Source organism: Pseudorca crassidens, chromosome 8 (assembly GCF_039906515.1).
Source record: "Pseudorca crassidens isolate mPseCra1 chromosome 8, mPseCra1.hap1, whole genome shotgun sequence".
Lineage (NCBI taxonomy): Eukaryota > Metazoa > Chordata > Mammalia > Artiodactyla > Delphinidae > Pseudorca > Pseudorca crassidens.
In genome coordinates this window covers 63,522,933-63,543,972 of record NC_090303.1, presented here as the reverse complement: position 1 = coordinate 63,543,972, position 21,040 = coordinate 63,522,933, and the positions used below count along the sequence as shown (strand labels likewise).

The window sequence follows — 21,040 nt, the reverse complement described above, 5'->3', positions numbered from 1 at the left end:
AAAAAGAATAACAGGGCTCAGCTTAGAAGCAATTACTAGCCCTATATATGTCAAAAAGAGAAATGTCATATTATAATGTACTAGTAGCTATTAAATGGATTTAATACAGTTTAGCATAGTTCAGTCATTTGCAAAAACAAACTTGTGGCCGAGATGCTAACGGCTCCCCCTAAGAGCCATTCTTTCTTTTGGTACTTGAATTATCACTAGACTCATGGCCATCCAGTTAGAATAAAGCCTATATCTCCAGGCCTCTGTGACAGATACATCATATGAGTACTTTCTCGCCAATGAGATGGGAGCAGGGTGATATGTGCAACACCCAGACTTACCCTTAAAAGGACTGAGTATGCACTCCCTTCCCCTCTTCCCAGCATGATGGTAGGGCTGGAACAGCTATCTTGGCCTCAAAGATAGAAGCCACATATTGAGAACAACAGAGCTGCCAACCAGTCCTGGACCACTTTATCTCCAGGTGGTTAAATCTGACAGAAATAAACATCTTCTTTAATTAAGTTTGGTCTTTATTAAAGCAATGAAACTTATATCTTAAATAACACAGAACTTATCTGAGCATAAAGATCCATCCAGCTTTACTGACTCTTAAAATTTAATTTCACTTGATTGGATCCTGATACCAAAAAACAATCAGATATAGAAGACATTGGGACAACTGGGGAAATTGGAATGTGACTGCATGCTAGATAACATTAGGAAATTATTTTTAATTTTCTTAAGTGTAATTATGGTATTGTGATTACATATGAGAATGTTCTTATCAGGAAATATGTTCTGCAATAGTTATGAGTGAAGTGGCATAAGATCTGTAACTTACTTTCAAATGGTTCACCAAAAAAAAAACCAGTGTGTGTATACATGTATATACATTTACAACTGTTGACTCTAAATGGTGGAAAAATGGACATTCATGTTACTTGTTCTGATATTTAAATTTTTTCACAATAAAAATGTAAACAAATAAAATAAAGTGTTCAAATATATTCCTTTAGTATACAAATACACTTTTTTAACCACCAAGGAGGGAACTGAGCACTAGTAAATTGAGCAGGACTTAGGAGGAGAGCAATAAATCTAATCTTAATAAGTTAAGAATCAGAGACAGAAGAAATCCAATCAATGAAACACATGCAATGACCTTGACCTATGGGGGAGGATATTACTGTAACCAAAATATACTCTCTGTATTATTAAAGAATGTGAGGTCAAGGCATGTATACTTCCAAGCAGAAGTACAATAACATTTGAGTTCACTTCAATATGTTGAATATCTCTGAACCACAAATCTTCCAGTCTCCCAAAGACCTTAAAGAAGTTGTCCTCAAAGTGTGGTTCCCAGACCACCAGCATCAGCATTGTCTAGGAAATTCTTAGAAATGAAAATCCTAGGGTCCCACTCTATACCTATGGAATCAGAAACTATGATGATAGGGCCCAAGTCTAGGTTTTAACAAGCCCTAGAGGCTATTGGATGCATGCTAAAGTTTGAGAACTACTGCTTTCGCATGGTATGACAAAGAGCTAGAGCTTGAAGAAAACTTGAGCCCCAGAGAACACTTGGCTCCTTAGCATGATATATGAAGTCTTATTTCCTGAAACTCTAGCAATATAGGGGAGATATAACCCCACATGGGCTGCCTCTAGAGTCAGATAATCTGAGTTTGAGTCTAGTTCAACCAATTATTAGCTGTGAATTTGGGCTCAAGTTTCCTTATCTGCAAGATGGTGTACCTAACTTAGCTGTTGTGAGAATTAAATTAAGTAATGTACGGAAACTAGATCCAGCAGGTGTTAAATACTGCATCGCATTATTATTTTATAATTATTTTCTAAGTCTCATACTAAATGTTGTATTAATATTTAACTACTTGCTGTTTCCCACATACATTGTAATGGTGCATACTTCCTTGCTTTTGTTTATGTTATTTCCTTTCCAAAAAACTTCTTACACTTTTCTTCCCCTGGGATAGTGAACATTTGCTGGATGCCTCCTGGTCATCCATTGCCCTCTCCTCCCATCTTTAGCCATGAGGCTTGAATGAGACTGACTTCATTCTAAGCTTGAGAGTAGGTAGGCCCTGACTTACATAAACTAATTAGTATCCCACTAGTCACAGTGATTAGTTAAGGGATGGTTATAATTTACAGCCAATGAAAGAAACTAAATCCCTAAACTGAGCTGAAACTAAAGAAAAACTTACTCTTCCCCCTGGGGAGTAATATGTGAGGAGGATAAGGTCTGGAATCACAGAAGCCATTAGGCTTTTACAAGGGTGTAGTTAAGAGAGGGCCATGGAAGACACTGTTTAAGCCAGTGCATCAAGCTGCACTTGGAGCCAAACCTATCCATGGACTTTATAGGCAATAAATTCTCATAAATATTGAAGCTGAGTTGGCTCTCTGTCCCTGAATCAAGTGCATCAACCCATTTGTCCTCTGAGAGGCATCACAGACTGAAGCTCATGTCTTCCCAGAAATCTTCTCTTTCCCTTCAATTACCCTCCATCTGTGATCCCACAGAGCCCCATCCTTACCTTCATCTTACAACTAATCACTGATTGAAATTATCTGTTTTTGTGTCTCTCATTATCCCTAGCTTAAACTCAATGGCAAGAAGGTATATCTTATTCATCTTTGTAAATCCAACAATTAGAAAATGCCTGGCACATAGGAGACACATTAATAAATGTCTGTTGAGCTGAAGTAAGCTAGGCAAAATACTTTATTCACCTGCAGCTCAGATTGGCTGAGACTTTATTATATGCAATGCACATACTGCATTTTAAGTACATGAAAAATGCTTTATTTATTACAATCCTAGCCACTGACGATTAGAAAAATGTAGGGATCAATCCAAAACATTACTCAAAAATAAATAAATAAATCCTTCAAATCACTGTATTGGAAGCCACTTCAGAATACATACCAAAGGCTCCCCTTACTGATAATGAGAACAGAAAGAACAGTCCAGAGAAGCCATGAAAGTTTTGTAGTTCTAATAGAACAGAGCCAACAGGAAGACTTCATAAAAGCGATGGGATTTCAGGAGCTATTTAAATGACCTAGCCATGAACCATACACTCAAAGAGTCTTTACCACATGCTCAGTATTATATTAGGAGCTGTAAGAAATATAGAACAACAGCAAATAACTACTACTGCCACTGACTGAGCACCTGTTATATTCCCGCCTTTGTGCTAAACACTTATGTAGCATATAGCTATAATCTTTAATAACAATAGTCCCATTTTACACGAGAAGACTGAAACCCACAGAGCTTAAATAATTTGTCTAATGTCAAAGAATTAAAAAATGACAGCTAGTACTCAAGTCAGAATCTGACTCCATTTTACTGCACTGGATCCATTTTTTTAAAATAACATAAGTTAACATATAAAATCTAAATGATGTGAAACGACTAAGCACTATAGAAAATCAAAGAGCCTCATTACAGTGAACTTCCTGGGAAAGGTTTCATGGTAGAGGTAGGATGTATCCTACCTCTCAGTTGAGAAGGATACCTAGACTGAGAAGGATAAGTAGAATGAAAAGAGATCAAAGGTAAAAGCAGAGGAAATTTCTGCGAGAGAAAAAGAACATATTAGAAAAAGATACAGAGGCAATTAGATTTGATCCAATGCAATGGATCAAGTTCTACCAACAGGGTATGAAATGTAAAAGCAACAGATTGAAAAGATGACAATAGCTAAGTGATGTTCCCTCAAAAATTATGTCTAAATAATACAGGGAAAAAAATATCTTTTAAAGTTGAAATAACTAGGAAGGGTGGAGATTTCATCAGAATTTAAAATCTGGATGTTTATCTCATTAATCATAACCATGATGACAGAAAAATAAGCATTGTGATTTGAAATACTATTTGAAAGATCTAGGAACAAACTGACAAAGGACCTACCAAAATCATTTTGAAAGAACTTTGGAAATTAGTATTTTTCATTTTCAAAGGCAATGAAAAAATTTTGTGCCTGTGGGGATGGGTGGGTGGAGGCAGGAAAGTTCCATTATGGCAGCCTCATGAGATGAATATTTATTAAGAAGTGTGTCTCATTTCCTGGTGTTAACATATCATATAGACAAAGCTTTAACATGATGCATAAATTGGTAATCAATTACATGTTGAACTGACTGCTAGATTAACACTTTTCTTTACTAAATTATAGTCTGTTCACTAAAATGGTCTGTAGCTGTGTGTGTGTGTGTGTGTGTGTGTGTGTGTGTCCCTGTGCTCAGTTCTTTCCACCATGCATAACCCAGAGCATTTTCCATCATTCATTATTATAGCAACAAGGGCCCCATGGAGGGTAGTTCTGAATACCATTTCCTCCATTTCTCTGCTGTCTTTTTCTTCCTCTGGAATCTATGTAGCAGAGTAAGTGGAGAAGAAGACTACCATTACTCAGCATGCTACATGTTTTCTGAATCTCTCTATGCTCGTATTTCTTTTACACATTGAGTAAAAATACAAGTGAAGAAATGCAAACGTGACCTGTGGCCAAGCATACACTGCAGTTCAGCATACAGCTGTCAAAAATACTTGGTCTTTCTCCAAGTCTGAAAAACACATGAAAAACAGCTGTACAGGTAGTCAAAAAGGCAGACAGGAAACATCAAGAGACTTATACATAGGAACAGAAGAGTCCAAAAGTCTGTGGAACTTCCGCTCGTTTTATGCATGCACTCCATGCACAGAAAAAGGTTTTGTTGTTGTTGTTACAGAAAAACTGAAACACTAACTTATTAATCTTTATTGCAAACTTAACTCAAAAATGATACAACATGTTTGCTATGAGCAGAGACACAAAAACGTTCAGAGTAGGATTTCAACAGATATTGCCTTAAAAACAATGGTAGATGGATTTCTAGAGCTTGCAGGATAGTAAACTTGCCACTAAATATCATTTTGTGCCTTTTCACTCATATCATTATAGAAATAAAACTATCACCATTGTTTTGAGATACATGCTACTATTTGGCTATGCTTAAAAATTAATAATTGGTAATTAATTGAATAAAAGAATAGCTAGCTTCTTTCTTATTACTCTCTCCCTCATATTCTTTTATATTTGAGCATTTGAAAAGTAATTAGTGTCTAATAATAATGCAATATTCAAGTAGATTCGAAGTTTAAACCTTAGTTATAAATAAATAAATAAATAAATAAATAAATAAATAACATTTATTTAAAGCCCTAAGAAAACAGAGGAAATCAACAAATAGGATACATGTGTTGAGCTAAATGGCTAATATTTTTAAATATGTAACACAGAAAAATTACACAAATTCTCAACTATTATTCAAGTGTTATGCCAATAAACAATTCATGAGACTAATTAAGACTGAGGAAAATAAAAATTGGGTCTACATACTAACTCTTCCTATGAACTTGACTTTTGACATTTTAATGTTCTCATTTTAATAGGAATTTTAATAGCCTCACAAAGACCACTAGTGTGTGTTCCACTAAGCTATTTATCACTATTTTCCCCCCTAAACTGTTAACAAGGTTAATAACATATTATACAGAAATTACAACCATTCATTAAATTAGCATTACATGTGATAGGTTCAATATTAATGCAATGCTAGAGTTTAAAAGAAGGCCCTAAACATTATATTATCACTTGCATCCACAAAATACTGGGTGAATTACTTTGTCAGATGTAATGATCATGAAAGATTTGATAACATTCTCCAGAATTCACATTCATTCAACAAATTCCACAAACATTTGCTGTACCTAGTATATGCTAGGAGAGACGGTCGCTACCCTCAGAAAGTTCAGTGAATACGGGAGTTATAACAATGTAAGAACAGAGGCGTACAAAGGCTATGGAAGCGTGATTAATCGTATCTCGAAGGATGAAGAAAAGCTTCAGAACAGAAATAACACTTGGGTTTTGCAGGCTGAGAAAGAGTTTGCCAAACGTTCAGAGAAGCAAAAGCAGAAAGCCCACCATTCAGAGACCTGGATTATAGGATTATAAGAAAGCTCTGTTTGAAGAGGAATAAGAGCAGTAAACTCTGAGGGAGGGCGTTGAGTGGAGGGAGATACTGCTGATGAAGACGGCAGGCATGCTCATCAGAACTGATGGCAAAGCCACAACTTAAGTCCACATTTGCTGCAACCTTATTTTAGCCCTGAAAGCTCTATCAAATGTCCTCATCTGTACAGCAGTTGTATGAGGAGAAGATTGTAATGATGCTACTGTAAGGATAACATACAATAAAAATGCATATTGGCTGGCACCTAATAAGCATTCAATAAATGGTAAGTGTTTGAGATTACTGGATTACCTCTTTCCTTACAGACCAAATTATGTGAAAAACTTAAAATTGAGAGGAAAAAAAATCCTTCAGACCAAAAAGGATAAAATTTAATGTGGGAAGGAGCACACACCAAATCAGAAATTCACACTTTTTGCCAAAGCAAAGGATTTTTAAGACTTCAAGAACTATGGAAAATCTCTCAAAACCTAGGTCTGTGTGAACTGCTGTCTATGCAAGACGATTTTCTGTCCATTTTAAGTATACTTTCCTCAAAACAGCAATTTCTCTAACATGATAACTATTGAAGAAATCCCTAAAGAAGTACATTATGGGTGTGTCAGAAAGCTCTATTTGGGAATGAGCTGTCTCTGCCTCTGTACCCTCCCCCAACACACACATACCCATTTTCTTCCCCTACCCCCCACCCTGACTCTCTTTTATTGACGTTTTTTGCAGGATGACCCTGAGTGACATACGAAAGACAAGATAGATGATATCATACAGCAGAGCCCATTATTTATTAGTATTCCTTTCTTCTCTCTCATCCAAAAGGAAAATTCTTAAAGGGTGAGTATAATGTCGGAGATATATTTTTTTAAATAACTGGTTTCAAAGTGAGGTAAACTTCTCAAGGTAATAACCAGCCATGATAAGAAATCCAGAAAACTCTCCCCAAAAAATAATTTAAAAAAGAAAGAAAATTTAAATACCTCTTCATTTTGTACAAACATCCTTCATTTGCAATATTAACAGTCCAATAAAGCAATAACACAAAAAGCTAAATATTTGCTTTTTATATATTGTTAACTCTCAATCCTAAAATCGTCATTGTATCAAAAGAGGCAGGTTTTCCCTGGTGGCGCAGTGGTTGAGAGTCCGCCTGCCAATGCAGGGGACACGGGTTCGTGCCCCGGTCCAGGAGGATCCCAAATGCCGCGGAGCGGCTGGGCCCGTGAGCCAGGGCCGCTGGGCCTGCGAGTCCGGAGCCTGCACGTCCAGAGCCTGTGCTCTGCAACAGGAGAGGCCCGCGTACCGGGGGGAAAAAAAAAAAAGGAATAAGAAAAAACTACAGTCTACACTGAATTCACTACAACCAATTAAATTAGGTTGTGAAAAAAATAACTAAAGCCAGGAAATTCTCAGCTGAGGTTCAACTTCATCTAAACTCATACAATTTTAAAAGGCCAATCAAAATGAACTTGGGATAATGACAACAATGACTTTAAGTTTCCTGAACTGTCAATTCTTATCTCAAAGTTTGATGTGCCGCTTAACCATTGTTTGGTCTGTTAAATGTCCTTGGATTCTTCTAAAAGAAGCAGTTAAAATACCATATCTTGAATAAAAGTCATGAAAACAAATATACCAAAGTAATCATCTTAATATACAGATGGAATCACATTATCAACCCACTCAAAAACTTCAAAGGTACGCCAGTGTCTCCAGAAATAAGTAGAAATTAATAAGCAGGATATCCAAAGAACTCTTCAGTGTATCCGCTAAATGAACTTTGACTACTCCTTCTCATCCAGTCCCAACCACCAAATACTTCAGGTAACATAAGCTTGCCCTAAATACCCTTATGCATTTGTTACTCTAGTTCAATTCACCTCAGATATCCTTCACTCACCTTAACCTCATAAAATCCCTCTACATATCCTCCATCCCCAGCACCCAACCATTTTGAAGCTTTCTCCAATCCCCTTTAGGCATAAAAAGCACACTCTTCCTCTATTCTTTCTTAGTACATTCTGCATCACTGCCTATTAGTACTGACAATATTTTTCCTGGTGATACAGCTAAATTTGGCATATTTCTCTCCCCTCCTCAACTCCCATAAATGAAGCATAAAATCCTTGAAGGTAAGTCGATTTTGTTTTCATGGTCTGGCTCACAGCATTGAGTATAGTCCCTTACATGTCAGTGCTCCAAAAATATCTGTTCAAGTCAACTGAACTCACATGGAAGTAGAAAACCATGTCAAACTGTAGTACTAGGTATCAGGATGCCAATGATCATCAAGTGGGCCAAGATATTTGATAACATTACCACAGTCACATGAAAACCCCTTGAGATTTGGCATTATGCTTTATTCACCACACCTTCCCACCCCAAATAGTCCCTAGTATATAGTAGAGATCAATAAATAATCATTCAATGAATGAATGAATAGCAGCAAAGTAAAAGTGGTATGGAAAAGGCCTTAAAACAATTAGTTTTAATATGTGACACTTAAGAAGCTGAAATTCTAAATTATTTCAGGGCTTAGTACTATGTCAAAAGACAAAGTATTCATTGTATGTGCAACATTAGATACACTAGGAAATACTCTGCTCTTAAGAAAGATAAAGCCTAATAGAAAGACACAAGAAATAAAGGTGGGGTGGGAAAGGATGGCAAAAGGAAAATATATAAATGAGAAGGGAAATCACTTAACCATAAAGAATAAATTGTGGCAGCCCAAAGAGGATACCAAAGAAACAGAATGATCTTTAAATCCATCAGTATTTCATAAAACTCTAACTGCAAAAACATACACAGATTAAGCCTTAAAGCTTTAGTAATTATTAGAGCCCTGGGTACAAAGTCTTTCTCTGGGTAATATGAAACAAGGGATTACTACCAGCAGGAAAAGCACCCCTCAAAAGGGTACTGAATAGGATACTTTCTGGCTATTCCTTGTTCTTAGAGCAGGATGGTATATTATAAAAGAATAAATTGAGCAAAGATGGGAAAAGTATCAAATGTAGCATAAAGTATTAATATGTAGTGGAAAGAGCAATGATTTTGAATCAAAAAGACAACCTGGTAATGTTTTAATCCTGCTCTGACACATTCTAGATACATGACTTGGCTATTTTGTTTAATTTCATTCACTCTGTTTCTTCACATGCAAAATAAACCCTATCACAATCTCTATACCCCACTGGATTTGCTGTAAAGATACGGAACATATGCAAACTATCCAGTTCAGGACCTGGAACATGGTAGGAATGCATGCCAATCTTAATTCCAAATACAGCACACTTAAATAATCAAACCAACTTTCCCTAGTACCTACACTTATATCTTGAACATCAGATACAGTAGTTTAGTCATTAAGTCTCACTCCTTAGGCGTAAAAGGGAAGTAAACATCTCAGGGAAAAGTTAGGAAAAAAGGTGACCAGGAAGTTGGAAATGGTTCAGTTCAGAAGTTCCAATCTTTATTTGCTAAAGTACTTGGCTCTTGAATTTCACTGATCTATAAAATTTCAGAAACTACTGGGGAACATCATAGGTTGTCAACCTTGTAAACTGCCCAATAAGGATATTTAAAAAAAAATAAAGACTATCATCACCAACATTTTCTACAAAGACAATGTAAAACAAATAAGTAGGAAGTAGAAAATGTTAGTCCTCAATATAGCTCTTTAACTGAACAAATTTTAGCTTTACGAAAAATTTACTTCATTAGCTAATTTTTTTTCATTACCTTAAGACCATTTAAAACTTTAACGGGGCATAGCATTTGCAAACCACTAGTTTATCCTAGCATGAACCACTTTTAAAGAACCCCCGCACCAGCACTTAAATACCACTAGTATTAAAAAAACTCAGAAAACAAGCACAAAAAGTTTTCCCATTAGAAGAAGAAAGGAAAAACTGGTTCCAAAACCTATTCAGGCCTAGGTTAGGTGAGGAAACAAGCATTTTCCATAATATGCTGGCTCTTTACAAACTCACCACTGTCAGACTTCTGGAATCAAAAAGTGAGGCAAAGGCTCCCCCTGCTGACAAGTAGACAAAGAATCTAATCCTATCAAAAGGCAACTGACTTCAAAAATCTTTCCAATACTGACTGGATATCGCATGGGCTTTTACTATTCTCTATCAAAGACTAGTTTTACTTTATATCCTAAAACACTGGAATATAGCTCCATCTGATACAAATGTGAAAGACATTTATAACTAGGTAATACTCCGTGTACATTTCAATAAATCTTTCTAAACCAGCTTTCAAATTTCTTGGTGTCTGCTCTATGCTCTAAAGCTTAACTGAGCTAGAATGTCATACAGAGAGGAAATTAAAGAAGGCTAAAGAAATGAGGTGGGTTTCAAGAGGTTACGTAGAACAAAGGTAGCAATCTATAAATGCATTAACGGCCTTCTCTCACAGAAATCTCATGAGATTAAAAGAAGCAAATTAAAGTCTTCAAAATTAACAATAATAGCAGGTTACAAGCACTGGCCCATATATTATTAACACATCCAACTCTATCAACTATTCTATAACTTGGGAAGATCAAGAACTATTGCTCTCATTTGACTATAGAGAGACCTAAGGCTCAGGAAAGTTCGATGTTTGTTAAGGACACACAGCTGGTGAGTAGCAGAGGCAGAATTCAACCCTATACATCTTCTAATCTTCATTCTGCTTCTCCAACTGAAAACTATGCATAAAGTAGATACTCTAATGACATAATCTCTAAATTCCTTTCTGATTTCAAATTTAACATGGCCTAACATCACAAATGCACTTGGTATGCTTATAAATAACATCAGATTTAAATAGAAAATGTTAAATATTTCACTTTGGCAGACAAAACTTGATACAGCTGCTTGGTAAATTCTTTGCTATAATTTATTTATTCTTGTCTTATTTCCAAAAGGATTGCTTGCAAAGGTAAATAAAACTAAACAAATTATAAACTAAGTAGATGAGGAGAACAGCAGATAAAACCCTGATTCTCCCACTAAAATTACTGAATAAAATGTTTGTTAAAAGCAGCATTTTTGAGTACATCAATATGCTGCCCCCCCCCTTAAAAAAAGGTAAATAAAATTCAGAAGCCAAACACTAAGTGAACGTGAGAACCCACAAAGGTAAACAGAACCCCTGGGGCAATCTCTTAAATCATACACCCTCAGCATCAGTTTTCATAGTCTCAAAATGACATGTAGTAAAGGAGAAAAACCTTGGAGCCCACTCTAGGTGGGAAATCCAATTGATCCCGTACATTATCTTTCTCCCCCCGGTACAAAGCTAAGACCACAAAGGGCTCTACCTTAAGTGTAAGGAGAACTTCAAACTAGCATTCCCCCCACCCCCACCCAAGCCCAAGAGAAAGCAAAATAAAGTGCATATCTCAAAACTTGGAACGAGATAAAGGAAAAACATCTCTCCTAAGAATTCACAACCCCCAAGCTGATCTTAATGTGGGTTTTCAGACCAAATTCACTCTATTGACTTGCCCAAGAAGGCTCAATCTGTGAAGTTAGTAAAAGTGATCATGGGTTAGAAGTACCACCAAATCCCTGACAAAAGACAACTCAAATATTTGAAGGGACACACCAATCATTCCCATGGATAAAGTTCCAAGAATATGACCTCACAGGCAAAAATCACAATATACAAGGAATTGGAGGCAATATGAGCAAGAGACAGCAAAAATAATAGCACAATCGGAAATGCAAAGGCTTCATTTACTGAAATTATCAACAGAGAATAAAAGTACTACATTTTATGTTTAAGGAAATAAAAACAGGTATTAAAAATATGAATAAAAGATTTTATCAATCACCAAGCAGATTTTTAAAAGGACCAAATAAACTTTGAGAAATAATAAATATAATAACTAGACTTAACAAAGTTAATAAAACTCCAAGAGTAGTTTCAATAGAAATTAGTCTCCGAATAGCAGTGATTTAGGAAACAGGAAAATACATCTAAGAAATAATCTAGAATGCATTAGTAAGAAACACAGAGACAGAAAATACAAGTGCAGTTAAGAGACTTGAACAATAGCATAAGATGGTCTAACATGTATCTAATTGGATTTTCATTAAGAGATAATGGAGAGAATATGAAAGAGGCAATATTCAAAGAAATAATAGCTGAAGATTTTCCAGAATTGTTGAAAGGCACTAATCCTAAGACCAGGTTTACGCCAAATAAATTCCAAATAGGATAAGTAAAAATAAATCCTCCCTTAGATACCCAACAGAGAAACTGCAGAACACCAAAGGCAAAGAGAATTTCTTAAAAGCAATAGAGAAAAGACAGATTAACTACCAAAAGAATAACAGCTAGACTAAAAGTTGACTTCTTAACACCAGTGGAAGCCAGAATAGAGCAGAATATTATCTTTTGTGTAGCAAGAAAAATAACTATCAACATAACATTATATTCCCAGACTTCCTCCCATTCCCTCCAAAAAAAAAATTTAATGTTGTTACAAAGATGCCATTCACAATAGCAACCAAAGCAATTAAGTTCCTAACACACTGACTCTAACTCAACTTTCAGATCTTAACTTCCTTAGGAAGGCCAAATTAGGCAATATACACCTAAAATATACCCTTGTTATCATGGCATCTTTTCCTTCATAGCACTTGTGATTTTATACCTATTTCTATGATTATCTACTGACTGTGTATTTCCCTTTCCAAACTTAATGAAGCCATAGACTTCTATACTTAGCACCATATTGTTTACCACCACACTTGGCACATAAGTGAAAGGAAAGAAGGAAGGAAAGACGCAGGGAAGATATAACAAATAAATAAACAACTAATATAGATAAAAAGTAATATTTTTACTAAAAGACATAAAAGGACAGCTAAATAAATAGTAAGACATATTATATTCCTGGATGGGAAGAATTAATATATAAACATGTCAGTTAGGCACTAAAATAATCTATAGATTTGATGCAATGCCAGACAAAATTCCAGCGTGATTTTTTCATGGAACTCAATAAACTATTTTTCAAACCTGAAAGGAAAGTGTAAAAAAAGCAAGAATAACCTATAAATATTTAAAAGCAAGATCAATAAAGAATGATTACTCCTCTCACATATCAAAACATACTATACATTAAATTCGTTAAATACAGTATTGGCATTCTTTATAGATACACTGTTTATGGACAAATAAATCAAGGGAAAGGAATAGAGTCTAAGAGCAAATTACAGATTATACGGGAATTCAGCATATAAGAAAATTAGCCTTCAAATTATAAAAAGAATATTCACAAATGGTGCTTGGACAACAGGGTATACACTTGGGAAAAAAATTAAATTAGAGCCCTACTATATACGATACTTAAAACTAAATTCCAGAAAAGTTAAGAAAACATATGAAAATATTTTAGAATCGTAGTATAGGAAAGGTCTTCATTAGAATGATACAAAGATCAGAAGCCAAAACAAAAAAGATCAAAACGTTTAACATCATAAAAAATTAAAGTATTTGTCCCATTAAGTAAATGAACAAGGTTAAAATAATCATTCACAGGACACAACCTGGGGCAAATTGCTTAATCTTGCCAAGCCTAAATTTTCTTGTGCCTGAAATGAAAATAATGACCTGATTTACAGGGTTGCTTTGAGAATTAAATGAGAAAGTTAAGGTTAAATCCTTAGCACAGTCTTAGGTGGTAGCACCTGGCAAGTGCCCAATAAATCTTTTTTGCTACTATTTTAAATTATGAAAATTTAACAGATCACTTTTGCCCATTAAGTGGAGATTTTGAAATTTTTAAAAAATGATAATACATGATGTAGGCACAGATATTACACATAGCTGAGAAAAGGATATATTTGGCCCATCTCCCTGATATAAAACAGTTTATAATGTGTATCAAAAGCTTTTTGTCTCAGTATCTAGTCTTAGGGTTTTTTTTTTGAAAATGTTTTTACTTTTATTGGACTATAGGGGATGGATTGAGAAATATCTCTGAAAGTTATGCCCCACTAGGGAAATGTCCATTCTCATTTTCCTGGGACAGCTTTCGGAGCTTTTTCTTTTCCTTGGAGCTGCTGCTCTTGCTGGCAGCGGCCTCTTCAGGTCCACTGCTGCGTGGCTCCTCCTTGGAAGAGAATTTCCTCTTTTTCTTGGGGACACTCTTGTTTCCTGACTCTTCAGGGTCATTAACTGGCTCCTCTTTGGGCAAAGATTTCTTCCTCTTGGGAAGACTTCCACTGCCAGCTATCTCTTCAAGATCACTACTAACCAGCTCCTCCTTGGAAAAAGATTTCTTTTTCTTGGGTTTGGAGAAGGAGACGGATGGGTCTTCTATTCCATTCTCCTAAGGAGTCTCCTAGGGCTTTTGCTTTTGCTTCTTTTTGGGACTTTCACTTATCTCCTCAACACCCCTCTAGAGTACTACTACTGTTTTCTGAAGATGCCAGGGAAATTGCAGCCAGCCATTTCTTTTCCTTCTTCAAGCATTACTTCTCCTGTTTCTCCAGCTTCCTAGTAATCTCAGCAGCCACTTCCTCTGAACCATTACCTCCTTCATGACATCCACATTATTTTGTGGAATCTATCCAGTCTCACAGAAGGACGGCTGCTCCTCAACTTGTTCTAGAAGCTTCTCCCCAAACACACTGGTGGGTACCTCAGAGAAGCAATCAATTCATGAGGCAAACTGCATTTGTTTGCCAGGTATCAGGAGATGCAGCCTTTGTTCTTAGCAGCTGCTCAACCAATGAAGGTAGAGTGGAAAATGAGTCCATATTTTGGGATGTTAGCCCTTGTCTTCAGGGCTCGGGAAATGCGGTCCTTTTGCTGGGCCCAGGGAATCACTCAGACACCAGGACTGGCCATCACCCCCATAGCAGAGGCCTGTATAGGTCAGGGAGCCCTGGTCAAACATCACCATGATCCCCATAGTTTAGAATTTTAGGAAAAAAAAAAAAAAGTCCTAGGATTTTAGTAGAAAAGTAACTGTTAGGGGCTGGGGATAGAGGAAATAGGGAAAGGTTGGTAAAAGGGTACAAATTTTCAACTATGAAATGAATAAGGCCTGAAGATCTAATGTAAAACATGTAGTTGATAGCACTGTACTGTATGATTAAAATTTGTTAAGAGAGTAGAACTTAGATGTCCTCACCAAAAAAAAGAGATAAATATGTGAGTTGATGGATGTGTTTGAAATGGGGGGGAAACCCTTTTTTTTTGAATTTTATTTTATTTTTTTATACAGCAGGTTATTATTAGTTATCCATTTTATACATATTAGTGTATATATGTCAATCCCAACCTCCCAATTCATCATACCAACACCATCCCCCTGTCACTTCCCCCCTTGGTGTCCATACGTTTGTTCTCTACACCTGTGTCTCTATTTCTGCCCTGCAAACCAGTTCATCCGTACCATTTTTCTAGGTTCCACATACATGCGTTAATGTACGATATTTGCTTTTCTCCTTCAGACTTACTTCACTCTGTATGACAGTCTCTAGATCCATCCATGTCTCTACAAATGACCCAATTTCGTTTTATGGCCGAGTAATATTCCATTGTATTTATGTGCCACATCTTCTTCATCCATTCATCTGTCGCTGGGCATTTAGGTTGCTTCCATGACCTGGCTATTGTAATTAGTGCTGCAATGAACATTGGGGTGTACATCTTTTTGAATTATGGTTTTCTCTTGGTATATGCCCAGTAGTGGGATTGCTGGGTCATATAGTAATTTTATTTTTAGTTTTTTAAGGAACCTCCATACTGTTATCCACAGTGGCTGTATCAATTTACATTCCCAGCAACAGTACAAGAGGGTTCCCCTTTCTCCACACCCTCGCCAGCATTTGTTGTTTGTAGATTTTCTGATGATGCCAATTCTAACTGGTGTGAGGTGATACCTCATTTGCATTTTGCATTTGCATTTCTCTAATAATTACTGATGTTGAGCAGCTTTTCAGGTGCTTCTTGGCCATCTGTATGTCTTCTTTGGTGAAATGTCTATTCAGGTCTTCGGCCCATTTTTGGATTGGGTTGTTTGTTTTTTTAATATTGAGCTGCATGAGCTGTTTATATATTTTGGAGATTAATCCTTTGTCCATTGATTTGTTTGCAAATATTTTCTCCCATTCTGAGGGTTGTCTTTTCGTCTTGTTTGTAGTTTCCTTTGCTGTGCAAAAGCTTTTAAGTTTCATTAGGTCCCATTTGTTTATTTTTGTTTTTATTTCCATTACTCTAGGAGGTGGATCAAAAAATATCTTCCTGGGATTTATGTCAAAGAGTGTTCTTCCTATGTTTTCCTCTAAGAGTTTTATAGTGTCCTGTCTTACATTTAGGTCTCGAATCCATTTTGAGTTTAGTTTTGTGTATGGTGTTAAGGAGGTTCTAATTTCATTCTTTTACATGTAGCTGTCCAGTTTTCCCAGCACCACTTATTGAAGGGACTGTCTTTTCTCCATTGTATATCCTTGCCTCCTTTGTCATAGATTAGTGGACCATAGGTGCATGGGTTTATCTCTGGGCTTTCTATCCTGTTCCATTGATCTATATTTCTGTTTTTGTACCAGTACCATATTGTCTTGATTACTGTAGCTTTGTAGTATAGTCTGAAGTCAGGAAGCCTGATTCCTCCAGCTCCATTTTTTTTCCCTCAAGACTACTTTGGCTATTCGGTGTCTTTTGTATCTCCATACAAATTTTAAGATTTTTTGTTCTAGTTCTATAAAAAATGCCATTGGTAATTTGATAGGGATTGCATTGAATCTGTAGATTCCTTTGGGTAGTATAGTCATTTTCACAACACTGATTCTTCCAATCCAAGAATATGGTATATCTTTCCATCTGTTTGTATCATCTTTAATTTCTTTCATCAGTGTCTTATAGTTTTCTGCATACAGGTCTTTTGTCTCCCTAAGTAGGTTAATTCCCAGGTATTTTATTCTCTTTGTTGCAATGGTAAATGGGAGTGTTTCCTTCATTTCTATTTCAGATTTTTCCTCATTAATGTATAGTAATGGAAGAGATTTCTGTGCATTAATTTTGTATCCTGCAACTTTACCAAATTCATTGATTAGCTCTAGTAGTTTTCTGGTATCATCTTTAGGATTCTCTATGTATAGTATCATGTCATCTACAAACAGTGACAGTTTTACTTCTTCTTTTCCAATTAGTATTCCTTTTATTTCTTTTCCTTCTCTGATTGCCATGGCTAGGACTTCCAAAACTATGTTGAATAATAGTGGTGAGAGTGGACATCCTTGTTTTGTTCCTGATCTTAGAGGAAATGCTTTCAGTTTTTCACCATTGAGAATGATGTTTGCTGTGGGTTTGTCAGATATGGCCTTTATTATGTTGAGGTAGGATCCCTCTATGCCCACTTTCTGGAGAGATTTTATCATAAATGGGTGTTGAATTTTGTCAAAAGCTTTTTCTGCATCTGTTGAGATGATCATATGGTTTTTATTCTTCAGTTTGTTAATATAGTGTACCACAGTGATTGATTTGCATATATGGAAGAATCGTTGCATCCCTGGGATAAATCCCACTTGATCATGGTATATGATCCTTTTAATATGTTGTTGGATTTTGTTTGCTAGTATTTTGTTGAGGATTTTTGCATCTATATTCATCAGTGATATTGGTCTGTAATTTTCTTTTTTGTAGTATCTTTGTCTGGTTTTGGTATCAGGGTGATGGTGGCCTCATAGAATGAGTTTGGGAGTGTTCCTTCCTCTGAAATTTTTTGGAAGAGTTTGAGAAGGATGGGTGTTAGCTCTTCTCTAAATGTTTGATAGAATTCAACTGTGAAGCCATCTGGTCCTGGACTTTTGTTTGTTGGAAGATTTTTAATCACAGTTTCAATTTCATTACTTGTGATTGGTCTGTTCATATTTTCTATTTCTTCCTAGTTCAGTCTTGGAAGGTTATACCTTTTGAAGAATTTGTCCATTTCTTCCAGGTTGTCATTTTATTGGCATAGAGTTGCTTGTAGTAGTCTCTTAGGATGCTTTGTATTTCTGTAGTGTCAGTTGTTACTTCTTTTTCATTTCTAATTTTATTGATTTGAGTCCTCTCCCTCTTTTTCTTGATGAGTCTGGCTAATGGTTTATCAATTTTGTTTATCTTCTCAAAGAACCAGCTTTTAGTTTTATTGCTCTTTGCTATTGTTTTCTTTGTTTCTATTTCATTTATTTCTTCTCTGATCTTTATGATTTCTTTCCTTCTGCTAACTTTGGGTTTTGTTTGTTCTTCTTTCTCTAGTTCCTTTAAGTGTAAGGTTAGATCGTTTATTTGAGATTTTTCTTGTTTCTTGAGGTAGGCTTGTGTAGCTATAAACTTCCCTTTTATAACTGCTTTTGCTGCATCCCATAGGTTTTGGATCGTCGTGTTTTCATTGTCATTTGTCTCTAGGTATTTTTTGATTTCCTCTTTGATTTCTAATGTGATCTCTTGGTTATTTAGTCACGTATTGTTTAGCCTCCATATGTTTGTGTTTTGTACGTTTTTTTTCCCTGTAATTCATTTCTAATCTCATAGTGTTGTGGTCAGAAAAGATGCTTGATATGGTTTAAATTTTCTTAAATTTACTGAGGCTTGATTTGTGACCCAAGATGTGATCTATCCTGGAGAATGTTCTATGCGCACTTGAGAAGAAAGTGTAATCTGCCATTTTTGGATGGAATGTCCTATAAATATCAATTAAATCTATCTGGTCTATTGTGTCATTTAAAGCTTCTGTTTCCTTATTTATTTTCATTTTGAGTGATCTGTCCATTGGTGTAAGTGAGGTGTTAATGTCCTCCATTATTATTGTGTTACTGTCAATTTCCTCTTTTATAGCTGTTAGCAGTTGCCTTATGTATTGAGGTGCTACTATGTTGCGTGCATATATATTTATAATTGTTATATCTTCTTCTTGGATTGATCCCTTAATCATTATGTAGTGTCCTTCCTTGTTTCTTGTGACATTCTTTATTTTAAAGTCTATTTTACCTGATATGAGTATTGCTACTCTAGCTTTCTTTTGATTTCCATTTGCATGGAATATCTTTTTCCATCCCCTCACTTTCAGTCTGTATGTGTCCCTAGGTCTGAAGTGGGTCTCTTGTAGACAGCATATATACGGGTCTTGTTTTTGTATCCATTCAGTGAGCCTGTGTCTTTCGGTTAGAGCATTTAATCCATTCGTATTTAAGGTAATTATCAATATGTATGTTCCTATGACCATTTTCTTAATTTTTATGGGTTTGTTTTTGTAGGTCCTTTTCTTCTCTTGTGTTTCCCACTTAGAGAAGTTCCTTTAGCATTTGTTGTAGAGCTGGTTTGGCGGTGCTGAATTCTCTTAGCTTTTGTTTGTCTGTAAAGCTTTTGATTTCTCTGTGGAATCTGAATGAGATCCTTGCCGGGTAGAGTAATCTTGGTTGTAGGTTCTTCCCTTTCATCACTTTAAATATATAATGCCACTTGAAATGGGGAGAATCCTTAAACAATGTGTACCTATATCAAATCACCATGATATACACTTTAAATATCTTACAATTTTATATGTTAATTATACCTCAACAAAGCTAAATTAAAATAAGAAAAATTTAAAAATACAGTGGTCATAATTACCAGTATTTGAACCTCTCTCTGAGTGTCTGTTAGAATTTCTACTGTCTGTTTCTATGAGTTTAAATTTTTTTTTAGATTCCCCATAAGTGAATGCAGCATTTTGTCTTTCTCTGTCTAGCTTATTTCACTTAGCATAATGCCCTCAACAACCATCCATGATGTCACAAATAGCAGGATTTCCTTCCTTCTCATAGCTGAATAATATTCCATTATATGTATCTACCACTTCTTCTTTATCCATTCATCTATTGATGGTTCTTAGGTTGTTCCATAACTTGGCTGTTGTGAATAATGCTGCAGTGAACATGGGAGTATAGATATCTCTTCAAACTCCTGTTTTCATTTCCTTTGGATATATAACCATAAGTGGGATTGCTGGATCATATGGTAGTTCTATTTTTAATTTTTTGAGGAGCCTTCATACTGTTTTCCATAGTAGCTGCACCAGTTTACATTCCTATCAACAATGAATAAGGGTTCTCCTTTCTCCACATCCTCACTAACATTTGTTATCTCTTGTCTTTTTTCATGATAGCCATTCTAACAGGTGTGAGACAGTATCTCACTGTGGTTTTGATTTGCATTTTCCTGATAATTAGTATTACTGAGCACATTTCATGTACCTGTTGGCCATCTGGATATCTTCTTTGAGAAAATGTCTATTCAGTTCCTCTGTCCATTTTTAAATTGGATTGTTTGGGGGGTTTTCTACTGAGTTGTATGAGTCCTTTATATATTTTGGATATTAATTCTTTATCAGATATATGATTTGCAAATATTTTCTCCCATTCCACAGGTCACCTTTTAATTTTGTTGATGGTTTCCCTTGCTGTACAGAAACTTTTTAGTTTGATGTAATCCCACCTGGTTTTGGCGGGGTTTGGGGGGTTTTTTAGGCAGTGATTATTTATTTTAAAATTTGCAACTAATCTCATGGATACATTTTTGTTATAATAATTTCAATGATACAGTCAAAGGAAAGGTCCCCCTTTGGCCCCACCCACTTTTCTTTCCAAAGAATTTATCCAAAAATGTGATAGAAATAACAAATCTGAATGGGCATCATTTTCTCAGTAATAAAAATGTATGCTAGCTACTCCTTGCTACTCAATTTTGATCATCAGGCAACTTCTCTGTGGGTACAAAATTTCTAGCATTTCTATTTCTCTTTTGATTTTTTGTGGTACTAAAAAGTGTTCTTTTTATTCTTTCCAGTTTTATTGATATAATATTTGAAAATTGTTAGGAGAGTAGATCCTAAGAGTTCTCATCACAAGGAAAAATATATTTTTTTCTTTTTTCTTTTTTTTTGTATCATATGATGGATGTTAACTTACTGTGGTAATCACTTTACAGTACATGTCAGTCAGATCATTCATGCTGTATACCT

General features: G+C 35.6%; 1 protein-coding gene, 1 non-coding gene and 1 pseudogene across 4 annotated transcripts in view; all 3 read right to left on the bottom strand.

Moving 5' to 3' along the window:
- The window catches only part of BBS9 (Bardet-Biedl syndrome 9), a 442,846-nt gene that overhangs the window by 345,816 nt on the left and 75,990 nt on the right, over positions 1–21,040 (bottom strand). The gene's annotated exons all lie outside the window — the stretch shown is intronic.
- On the bottom strand, positions 13,900–14,953 carry LOC137229540 (nucleolar protein 56 pseudogene; annotated as a pseudogene).
- Positions 14,872–14,957, bottom strand: LOC137229640 (small nucleolar RNA SNORD86). The gene has a single exon (XR_010945792.1). It is a non-coding gene; the product is annotated as a small nucleolar RNA SNORD86 (small nucleolar RNA).